Source organism: Lupinus angustifolius, chromosome LG18, assembly GCF_001865875.1.
Source record: "Lupinus angustifolius cultivar Tanjil chromosome LG18, LupAngTanjil_v1.0, whole genome shotgun sequence".
In the NCBI taxonomy this organism is placed as follows: domain Eukaryota; kingdom Viridiplantae; phylum Streptophyta; class Magnoliopsida; order Fabales; family Fabaceae; genus Lupinus; species Lupinus angustifolius.
In genome coordinates, this window is record NC_032026.1 from 5331965 (window position 1) to 5343191 (window position 11227).

Below are 11227 nucleotides of genomic sequence, written 5' to 3' on the forward strand. Positions count from 1 at the left end.
TCCTACATTTTTTTATTTTGATTAGACAGATCTAATCTCTTCCATTATCAAACGAGGTATGATTTTATATTCATTTAACTTTTTTATTACTTCATCATTCATGAATTATCTACCGAGATGCTCATTGATAGATATAATTTTATTTCATATTTTACCAATCAAAGAGATAAAAGCCTTAAAAGAAAAAAATGATATAATTTTGAACATATTTTGATTCTTACAACTATCATTCGGGTTTATCCACACTTACTAAAGTTCTAGATCCGATCCAAAATATGTTTCAGTGTTGAATCCATGTTTATCATCAAGGATCTTGATAAGTCATTTTGTCATTTTTTGTTATGACTTTCTTCTATATTATTTGGAAGTTTCAAATTGTATAATTTTCATATTATGCATATTCAATTTCATATTATGTATAATTGATTATGATAATTACTTGATATGATTTATATTTTGATTAAATTATTTATGATTCACTAATTTTAAGCAATGCTCATTATGGATATAAATTTGCATAACTGTAAATAATAAATTTGCAAAAACTCAATAATGATGCTACAAATATATGGTCGAAACTGACTATGAATTTATTTCAAAATAATGATTTTAATACTAATTATTAAAAAAAATCTTAAAACGTTTGCAATTAATATTAACATATTCAATTTCATATTATGTATAATTGATTATGATAATTAATTTATTTGATTTATATTTTGATTAAATTATTTATGATTCGCTAATTTTAAGCAAAGCTCATTATGAATATATTTTTGCATAACTGTAAATAATAAATTTGCGAAAACTTAATAATGAGGCTATAAATATATGGAAGACCTCATGGAAGAGAAAACTATTATATATTTCATAATTTTCACAACTTTATTCTCATTAATTGAAAATTATTATTTAAATATACAATACTAAATACAAATGATCTTAGCTAGAATAAAATTTCATTGCAAATAATCAATGTAGCGTAACAAAGTTAAAAGAGTTATAATTCATTTTTCATTATAAATCCAAATACACTATAAAATCTAAAAACATTAAAATAGTTTCATATGACACTTTAAAAAAAATACTTAACAAATATCCTAAATGTTGCTGGCTCGAGATGATCATCTTGCACCTAAAGGTGTATCAGACAAACTTGCATCCTCATTTACCTGAAATAATAAAATAAAAACATTTAGTTGGAACAATACAAAAAACATTGATAATTAACGCATCATTATATACACTAACTAAGCATATACAATTAGCAATAAAAGACAAAATACCTATATCTAAACATGTAAATAAAATAAACAAAAAACTATTATCTAACCATAAAAGACAACTTTCAGAAGGTCATTATATTCAAACCAGGAAAATCAAGCAAACAAACAAAATACCAAATATAATAATGGTACTTGCACATACATGTATAAAGAAGTTAGCCAAACCCTTAGGGATTCCTCTTCTTTTATTATGATGTAGAATAAGGACTATGAATTTTTAACCAAGAAGCAGAACACAATGTTTATTGAAAGGAATAAAAGAAAGTCAATTCCACAATACGCTAAAATTATACTATATGAAGACAAGATAATATCTTTATGTTGAACTTTTGTTTGTTCACATGAATAGTAGTTTATAAAAAACAATTGTGAAGTTTCTTCTGTACACTGCTTTTAAGTAATGGAACTGGGTCTTTCACAACTAATGGCCATCATTTAGCTTCATGCCTCACACTCCCACTTGGTTGATATATACACAATTACCCATTAAAATATAATCACAAATTTTAATTTCAACTATGTAAGATACTTGGCTAAATATTAGTTCCTACTTCCGACTTATTTGATTACTCATACCATTATAAAAACAAAAGGATGCAAAAAGAATCTCAGTAATGACTATATTGCATCTATAAGCTCTTAAATCTTTTTCATCAAACCAACCAATGAAACAAGGATTGTTGATGAGTTATTTTGACCCAATAAAAAACATAACCCAACATTCCTCATATGAACATACTCTTAGAATTGTAAAAAGAGAATCAAGAGATAGAGAATTAGGAAAATATAATGTAAGACATAAGAATAACTACAAGATTCTCTAAATTCAAAGAAACTTGGTCCTAAAATGACATTCAATTAAAATTGTCTTCTATAATGTGATTATATAATTTGTGGAAAAAATATGACCAAATTCTAAGACCTTAAGAATTTGATGCAGCTAGGAACATAGTTGCAACATCTATTTTAATTAAAAATATAATTTATGCAAGAGGGGTATTTGCATTCTAAGCAAATAATATGTTCATTGACGGAGAATAGAAATGCAATGGTGAAAGATTATGCAAGATGAATGTTAAACAAACCCTTCTTTCCCTTCTTTAAAAATAAGGATCAAATTGTTGGAAACATTAGTAATTAGAGAAGTCACATACAAGTCGACGAGTCTCCTCAGGCTTTGGAGTAAAAAAATTTCTTCCCTTAACCAAATCCATGTACAAGGGAGGGAGTTGCTCAACTAAAGGTAGAACCTGCTTCATAATGGGAGGACTAACATTTTCTATCTATTTCGAATTAATCTTTGCCTGCATCCATGCATCTAAACTTAGGCATTTAAAGTAACACCAATACTGTGAAAATGGGCATTTGAAGGCATTTACAAAAAAAAATATGTAATTTTAGAATGAAATTCCCAACGCCCAAGACTAAAGATACGACAAGTACTGTCAGAACAAGGATTACTGAAAGAACATGGAAAATGAAAAAGATTACTGATAAAACTTAAATAATAATAACATGGATTACTGAAAAAGAACAAGGATTACTTATAAGACTTAAAAACCCCATGATCCAAAATGAAAGAGAAAACACAACTCAAGGCTATAATAATAATCATCATCATCAAGATGCAAAACTCATTAGGGCATTATATCAAACATGTGGGTGACATCTTCAGCGTTATTGTGATAATAAGCTACTTTCAAAAAACCATCCTTAATATATTCCAACAAAGATAAGATATGCCAACTTGCCAAGTAAGCCTCAGACAACCTCTCCAATTCAAAATTTGACAAATACTAAAGAACTTAAAAATATTGTGATAGAATGAGAGCAAGACAAGTAACATCTTACAAGGTAAATCAAGCTACTACCTTTGGGCATTAGCAATAAAAACATATAATTTTTACGGTTATTTAGTCTACTCATCCCCTTGGCTACGTAGTCTAGCAGTTTTGTTGGTGTCAACAACATCTTCTTTCTTGTTGATATATTATGAACGAAATGATTCAAATGAGCGAAATCACATAGTTTTGTTTGTTAACTTACCCGAGTGGAGTTACGAGAGGAGTGAAGTGGAGTCACGGTGAGTGGAGATGAAGTTCTCTGCTAGGATTTAAAGGAGATGAAATTGCTCTGCTAGAGTTTAAAGGAAATGAAGCTACTCTGCTAGGGTTTAAAGGAGATGAAGTTGCTCTGCTAGGGTTATAAAAATGCCTAGTTAAATAGTGGAGGTTCAAAACCTACATAGTTAAATAAAAACCTCCCCTATATATCTAGTTAATTGTCTGATTTTCCTTATTTAACTTATTTGGGAAGGTTTGAATAACCTCCATAAGAAAACCTCCACAAAATACCAAATTTGGTGTAGTGCTTGAATCTTTATTGATGTAAATGACAAATTTACAAATGTATATCATTCATCTTGATTACCAAGATGAGACAAAACCAATTTATATACAAACCAAAACTACAACTACTAAAAGCAGAAACTATCTTCAACAAACAAACTAACTTAACCAACTAAAACATATAGAAATAGAAATAACAAACTAACTAGGCCTATACAATAAACTACTTCAATACTCCCCCTCAAGTTGTAGAGTGAATGTCAATTGCTCTCAACTTGGACAAAAGATTAGAAAAAGTGGAGGGTTCCAAAGCTTTTGTGAAGAAATCTGTAATTTGTTCATTAATAGTAATAAGTAGTAAATGAAAGAGATAATTTTGAATTCTTTCACGAGTAACATGGAAATCAATATCAATATGTTTTATTCGTTCATGGAACGCTGATTTTCTGCTATGTAACATGCATAATTACTTTCACAATATGATAAAGCGGGTTGTTTAAAATCAAGTTAAAGCCATATATTCGGCTTCAGAGGAAGACTTGGAAACAGTCTTCTACTTCTTAGATTTCCAAGAAATCAATGAGTTTCCTAGAAACACACAATATCCAGAAATGGATCTTCTAGTATTAGGGCAAGTGGCTCAATCAGAGTCCCTAAAACCCTTTAAATGGAGAGGTGAGCTGGTAGGATAGAATAAACACTGACCAAGTTTACCTTTAAGATACTTCAGGAGTCGAGTTAAGACTTTATAATGATTCATGGTGGGAGTGTCTAGAAACTGACTTAGTTATTGAACACAGAAGGCAATATCAAGACGAGTATTAGTAAGATATAGAAGCATACCCACAAGATGTCTATACAGAGAAGGATTGTCATATGGTGCACTATCATTCTGATGTAAGGAATTACCTTTAACCATAGGTGAAAGTGTAGGTTTTGAGTGTAGAAAACCAATATCAGATAACAAATGAAGAGTGTATTTTGTATGGCTAAGGGTAAGACCTTTATGAGATTGAGATACTTCAAGGCCAAGGAAATACGTAAAGGTTCCAAGGTCCTTAATCTGAAAGGTTGAATGGAAGAAATTTTCAACATAAGCAATTTCATTATTATCAGTTCCAACAAGAATAAGATCTTCTACATAGACAACTAGAGCAGTGAAGCTGGAAGTGATATGCTTGGTAAACAATGAGTGATCATGTTGAGATTGAGAATAACCTATAGAAATGAGGGCTTTGGATAGCTTGGATAACCATTATCGGCTTGCCTGCTTTAATCCATAGAGAGACTTGTTAAGCTTGCAAACATGATTAGGTATAGAGCAGGTGACACCTTGAGGAAGAGACATGTAAACCTCTTCATGAAGGTCACCATGCAAAAAAGCATTGTTAACATCAAGTTGTTCAAGAAATCATCCTTTTGAAGAGGCAATGGCCAATAAAATGCGTATGCTAGTGAGTTTAACAATAATAGCAAATGTCTCAAAGTAGTCCAAACCCTCAGTTTGAGTATATCCTTTTGCTACAAGCCTAGCCTTATGTCTTTCTATGGTGCCATCAGATTTGAGTTTGTAAACCCATTTAGAACCTATAGGTTTCTTTCCAATGGGTAAAGAGACAACATCCCAAGTGTGATTTTGTTCTAAAGCTAGCAATTCATTCTACATAGCCCGAGTCCATTCCCTGGACTGAATGGCTTGACGGAAACCCTTTGGTTCATCATGAGTGCTTTATGACATAATGTAATGAAGGTATGTGTCAGATAAAGCATGATATGATAAGACAAAATGCAAAGGGTGCTTGATCTTTGTTGAGGAATGTAGAAGAGCATAATTAGAGAGGCTACTATGGAAATCATTTAGGTAAGAATGAGGCATATGAGGTCTTTGAGACCTTCTTAGGTTGGCATGTGTGGATATGGAAGGATTATAAGATTGTAAATTTTCATTTGTGTGTGTTACAGAAGTGGCAGGTTTGGGAATATGCCTTAAGGTGTCATAGTATATGTTGGGAGTAAGCTCTTAAGGCTGCTCATATTGACCAAATTGGATCTGAGAAGGCTGGGGGCTCTGATCAGAAGAATATGGGAAGATGTGCTCATAAAATTGAGCATTTCTAGTAACAAATATTTCCCTTGAAGACAGATCTAGAAGGACATATCCCTTAGTTCCTGGTTTGTAGCCAAGAAATATGCATTTTCTGGGTCGAGGATCTAATTTGCTTCTATGCTGCACAAGGGTGCTTCCAAAGCACAAACATCCAAAAACCTTCAAATCAGTCAAGGATGAAGTGGTTCCAAACAGAGTTTTAGAAGGGGATTTAGATTGTAGAACATGAGTAGGCAACCTATTAATAAGTTAGACAACATGCTTGGAAGCTAAACTCCAGTAAACATTAGGGTACTTGAGACTAAAATAGGAGAGCCCTAGTGACATCCATAATGTGTCTATGTTTCCTCTCAACAATGGAGTTTTGTTGAGGGGTTTCCACACATGAAGTTTGGTGGATAATACCAACTTTAGCATAAAATTATGGCATCATAAACTCCATGCCATTATCATATCTAAGGCTTTTAATTTTCTGATCAAATTGCACAGAGACTAAAGTGACAAAGTCTTTAATTAGATTTCTGGCATTAGACTTGGATTGCACGAGGAACAACCAAGTGTGTCTACTAAAATCATCTACCACAGTTAAGAAATATTTGTGGCCATGGATGAATGGGATATTAACAGGGCCCTAAATATCCAATATATAAATTCAAAAGGGTGAATGGTAGCAGACAAACTGTTTTGAAAAAGGAGCTTAGTTTGCTTAGCTAAATGACAAAAATCACAAATTTTATTATTTTCAATTTTCACATAAGGAATTGTTTGCATATTTGACTAAGTACAACATGTGAAGGGTGTCCTAAACGAAAGTGCCATAAATAAAAAGAAGTAGTAGCACAGTTATTGATTATATGGCATAAAGGCTTGTCTATCTTGGTTTTAATGAGGATGTAAAGATGATTGTGAACCTCAACATGTCCAATCATCTTCAAGGTAATTGTATTATGAATAACACAACAATCTTTGTTAAAAATGATGCTGCAATTTGATGAGTTGATTAGTTTATGAATAGGGACAAGATTGTATGAAAAAACAGGAATATATAGGACATTATTAAGCATTAGTTCATCACTAAGGGCCACAATTCATGAATGGTTGGCCAAGACAGTGGAGCCATTTGGGAGTTTTATGATAATGGGTTTGATATTTTGATATGAGATAAAATTATTAAGATCATTTGTGACATGATAAGTTGATGCAGTGTCAAATATCCAAAAAAAAATTAGATGTAGGCATACCTGATGGAAGCTCCAAATCTACACTACTAGATACTTGATTGATGCAATGATTAGGATAAAATATCAAGTCTGCCTTTTGGTGTTGACTTCATTATGGTTTAATAGCATATTCCATTGGATCAGATTGTTCAACTATTCCTTGGTTGAGAGCAGAATTAATTGTCCCTTCAATAGGCCTTGTTCTAAACTTGAAGCTTGGAGGGAATCCATGTTTGTAGTAGCAAGAATGTGTTTTTCTCTCCCACAGAATGTGAAAACATTGATGCTTGTATTATTTGTATGTCCTCTTCCAAGGATGCCTCTGCCCAAGGCCCCTGGTGTGAATCCACGATCAGATCCTCCTCCATTATCTTGAATATTCTTTGGATAAGGGCTATTATTCTTATTGAAATTTGGTCTCTGATTCTGCTTGGTGTTTACAGAATTGATCAATCTCTTATGTTCTTCATGTCTCATGTCATCCAATTGTCTCTCTTGTTGGGAGACTAGTGAAAATACCTTGTTTATTTGGGGTAAAGGTTCCATTAATAGAATCTGAGCCTTTACTGTAGAAAATTAGTCATTTAAGTCCTTTAGGAAACAAATAACATACTCAGAATCTCTGTAACCTTTGATGATCTTGAAGGAATTGCATGTGCAATTAGTGTTGCATATGTAATTTGGTAAATGTCTCAAAGATTCTAAGTCTTCCCATATAGTCTTCAAATTAGTGAAGTAAGTTGACACATCCCTTTTACCTTGCTTTATGGAATGCAATTCTTGTAGAAGATCCGAAAATCTTAAATGATCTCCTTTAGAGAACCTTTCTTTGAGGTTCTCTCATAACTCTTGTGCAAAATCAATATAGACAACACTTTGCCCTATTTGTTGAAATAAAGATCTGGTAATCCATGAAATTATCATGGTATTACACATTTCCCATGCTTCATATGTTGGATCTGAGAGACTAGGCATATGAATCATGCAATTCACAAACTTGAATTTATTTTTGAAGTGAGAGCTCTTCTCATGGCTCTACTCCAAGAATGAAAGCTTTTGTTATCAAGAGGTGGGGAAACAAGAGCTATGCTTGGGTTTTCTCTAGGATGAAGATAGAAAGGGCTTGATGGATTTTGTGAAATGTCAAGGTCACGGTTCCTCTGAACTAATTCGGGTTGCATTGCCATTGAACCTTGTGTGGCAGATCTGTGAAAAGAAGGAGGGAGAGAATATATGATGGTGTGTAGCATAATTCTCAATTTGAGAGCTGTGATACCATATTGGAATAAGATCTTCTATGAAGAGGGAAGAAATCAGATAAGGGAGAAGAAAATAGAGAATAAGAACTTCAAAGAGGAAAATAAAATCTCTTGATTACCAAGATGAGACAAAATCAGTTTATATACAAAGCTGAACCACATCTACTAAAAGCAGAAACTATCCTAAATAAACAAACTAACTTAACAAACTAAAACATATAGAAATAGAAATAACAAACTAACTAGGCTTATACAATAAACTACTTCAATAAATGATATGAACCAAGAAGAGAGAAAATTTGATTGACGAAAAGAAGAAGTTAGAGAGAGGGGGTTCTCTGCTTAGTAATGAAATAACAGAGAAAAATATGGAAGAGAGAAGAAGAATAAAAAATAAATAGAGGTGTCAAATGACAATAGCAGATGTTAGGGTGTGGTGAGGTGCATTGTAGGTGGTGGAGTTCATTGAGCCGGAAAACTTTGATTGTGAATACGACACGTACACTTGCTAAGGTGTAAGAACATTCTTTCTTATATAGTTATTAATAGAATGTGAAAAAATACCCTTGATAGTACAAAAAAATAAATAAATGTGATGACACACAAAGTAAAATACTTTGTGGGACAACAGGATACTCCGGAGGCAAGGAGGGGACTGAAGTGAGAAAAAGAGAAAGTATTTGTACCTATTAAGTCTTATTGGCTCTTCCCCTATCAGTATTTCTTCTATTTATAACTTAATGGACTAAACTTAGGTACAATATCTTAAGTACTTGTGGTACTGTAGCCGATCATATTATGACATGTATAATAAAATCCATCTCAACGTTAAGTAAATAGATATTGTTAACTCAAATCTAACTCCGTTGTACATGAATCTCTATTCTCTTATCTGATGCTTCACATTCTTTCTTTCTTTTTCTTCTAAATCTCTCTTCTCTGAATTTCATTTTTATTCTCTTAATCTATCTTCTTTTGTTGTCCTCATATTCTCATTCTTTTCTTAAAGTAAATCTTGGAAAAATGATAATCCAGGAATAGTTTTTATCACATTACCAAAACAACATTCATAAATCTCATATTTGTTTTGAATAGCCACACATGCAGCTACACTCATTACCACCTTTGTTTCTATTTATACACTAAAAAATAAAATGAAGTTGAAAACATGTCTCACTTAGAGAAGTCTAAGAAATTCTACAAAGGAAAGTAAGGCAACACATAATCAAACAACAATGCTAGAAAAAATGTCTTTCCTGATTCAAATCAATTACATGTTTTATCAATGACTGGTTTGGACCTAGACACATCTTCACTAAAGGAGAAAGAGTGAAAGACTATGATCTTTTATTTAACCAAGCCTTTGGATAGTCAAGAGGAGTTGTTTCATGTCATCACATATAATATTCCTATCAGTTTGAGAGAAGAAAAAAAAGATGGTGGATTTTGAGAGAAGAGAAGAAAGATTCAGAAAAGGAGATAAATTAAGATAAGAGAAGATAAATTAAGAAAAAAATTAGAATATGAGGACACAAAGAAAAGAAGATAGATTAAAAGAAGAGAAGAAAAATTTAGAGAAAATAGATTCATAAGAAGAAGAAGAAAAAAAGAGAATGTGAAGGCATCAAAGAAGAGAAGGGAGACTCAAGCACAAAAGGGTAGATTTAAGTTAACAGTGTTTATTTACCTAATTGTGAGAGATTTATTTTTACAGACGTCGTGACATAATTGGGTACCGCTACCACAAGTACTTTAGGTATTGTACCTAAGTTTATTCCTAACTTAATTCCTCTTACCTATGTTCACATTTTACAATTTACCTCTCATTTGAAAATTATTGAAAGGCTATTTACAAGACATCATTCTTCATTTTATTAAAACACGTGCCACAATGGATGAGTAACAAGGAGAAATAGATATCTCATTAAAAATCATGATAATTTAAATTGGCATGATTATTTCTTATTAGTAGCAAAAAAAATATCATAGTAGTTGTTAGAAACAAGCGAATAATCAAATAGTAAAAAAGAAGAGGGATAAGAGAATAGCACAAGGAATTTAGTAACGAGGATCGGCAAATTGTGCCTACGGCCCCGGGAGCTTAGAGATGCTACCACTATGTATTATAGAATAAGAATTTGTGTGTGTCTATTTTCTCATTGTTATGTTAGGATTACATAACATAAATATATATCTTTCTACCTCAACCTCTTTACATCAGTCCAAACTTATAACATGTATTAATATTATAATGAGAAAAGGCATGGTCCATTGAATATGAGTCATTGCACAATAATCTCCATTATGACGAATATCATCAATCTTCATCTATCGCTATTGAGTTAAGGGCACTACATAGTCCAACATTAGTAAATGTTCAACAAGCTCAATAACATATCAGCTGCATCTTCTGAGGTATGAACCTTCTACAATAGTATATGTCCACAAGCTACCAACTCTCTGATCTCACTACAACATATTTTGAATTTAGTGGATGTTTTTATGCAATTAGCATATGTTTTTAACCTCCACTATATAATTATAATTAGCGAAGGTTTCAAAAACCTCCACATTTACGACCACTAGAAGTGTTTTGTGGAGGTTTTAGAAAACCTCTGATATCTATGCAGTTTATTTGTGGAAGTTTTTAACCTTCACTATTTGAGGATTGTTTTAACCTTCACTATTTGAGGAGGTTTTTGTAATGTTTACCATGGAGGCTTTAAACCTCCACTATTTGAGAAGGTTAAGTGTGGAGATTTTCAACCTCAAAATAACATATAGAAACCTGCTAGAAGAGGTAACTATTATATGTTTCTAGAGGATTTCAACTTCCATTTAATTTCTTAATTTTCACAACTTTAATCTCATTAATTTATAATTATTATTTAAATATATAATATTAAATACAAATGTTCTTAACAATAATAAAATTTCATTGCAAATAACCAATGTAGTGTAACATAGTTGATAGAATTATACTTCATTCTTCATTATGAATCCAAAT